The sequence below is a fragment of the Pteropus vampyrus genome, unplaced genomic scaffold, assembly GCF_000151845.1.
Source record: "Pteropus vampyrus isolate Shadow unplaced genomic scaffold, Pvam_2.0 Scaffold241, whole genome shotgun sequence".
Classification (NCBI taxonomy): domain Eukaryota; kingdom Metazoa; phylum Chordata; class Mammalia; order Chiroptera; family Pteropodidae; genus Pteropus; species Pteropus vampyrus.
This window is the reverse complement of record NW_011889022.1, coordinates 906,654-908,005: the sequence shown is the minus strand read 5'-3', so window position 1 is coordinate 908,005 and position 1,352 is coordinate 906,654. Positions and strand designations below refer to the sequence as shown.

Genomic DNA, 1,352 nt, shown 5'->3' with positions numbered 1-1,352 from the left:
CAGGGACCAGGGTTTGGTTGACATGTGTCCCCAGTGTACAGCGCAGCCACCAAATGTAGCTGCAGCTCACATCATGTGGGCTGCACCGGCCAGTGAAGGAACAAATGACAGAGTGAGTCCGAAGGGCCTTTCTTAGCAAGTGGTCCCCGTGCAGAGAAAGGACTCTGGCCAGTATCCAGGAGAGTAGAGGGATGAGTGACAGCTCAGAGCAGCCCCCATCTCACCGGGGGTCCCTAGTCACCAGGCCAGGGAAGATCAGCTCCCGGCGCGGACAGCGCCTCCCCGGATGTGGCAAAATAAGGTCCTGCCCCAGTTCTCAAGTCGAAAAAGGATTCTAGACACGGAGAACTGTGTTCTGCGGAGAACAACAAAAGCGGTATCTGAAGCGATGCTGTTCTTATTTTAGTACTTAAATTTTTTTCAAAGCAAGTTCCTTTTCCCCGCGAGTCGTAAGCTGTTCCTGCCAGCATCTCCGCGAGGCGGATCTATAAGCACAGCCCCATTTTAGAGACACAAAGGCTGCTGCAAAAGGTCACGGGAAATCATCACTGCTAGGGACGGGCGTCTTTAGAAATTGTGTCTACAGCTCACCCACCCCTTAACTCTTGAAGTCCCATAAGTGGGATCCGACCTCGGAATCGCCCGTTCCCCGGCACAGCCCGGCCCTCGGACGCCTGAGGTTTCTCTGTGACAGCACAGATCTCCCTCTCCCTGCCTTCGGATGTTCTTGAAGAAAGTCGTCTTTGGTCTTCACACTTTTAACATGTCCCAGTTTCTGAAGACGTCGTTCTAGGGACAGGTGATGGGCAGGTTCTCTGAGTGTCAGAGGTGAGTAAGGAAGTGTCCAGTATCCCCCCAGGTTTGACCCACGTCCAGACGAGGAGAGAAACCTTGCGCGTCCATTGATGGCCTCGTCGGGGTGGGAGCAAAGCACTGGCTCGAGGTTCAGAGGCCAAGAAAACGCGGCTTGACCCTCCCCGCCCCCCAGAACAGGAACCATTCATCTTTTTCGTAGCTGTGAGTTGAAAATAGAATCGAAAGGCTTTACAAAGGACCGTGGACATGCCCTCGGTGTTTGCCTAGTCTCTGAGCCTGGTCCTCCGGCCTCCCGTTGGCTCTGCGAGTTAGCCGGCTTCCTCCCGATAAATCCCTTTCCTGCCTAACGGGGCCAGGATCTGTTTCTCTTGTTGGCTCCCTGATTGCGTGATTCATTTCAGGGTTGGGGTGACCAGCTGTGCCACGTGAAAACCGTGACGGGCAGCAGCACCCCCTTTCCCACGGAGTCGCGGGAAAGGCCAGCGCTGCCCCTGCCCGGGCGGGCTTTGCTCACGGCCTGGCTGTCATCTGTGGCC

General features: G+C 55.7%; 1 protein-coding gene across 1 annotated transcript in view; it reads right to left on the bottom strand.

Moving 5' to 3' along the window:
* Positions 1-1,352, bottom strand: part of ILDR2 (immunoglobulin like domain containing receptor 2) — a 67,595-nt gene that overhangs the window by 55,079 nt on the left and 11,164 nt on the right. The gene's annotated exons all lie outside the window — the stretch shown is intronic.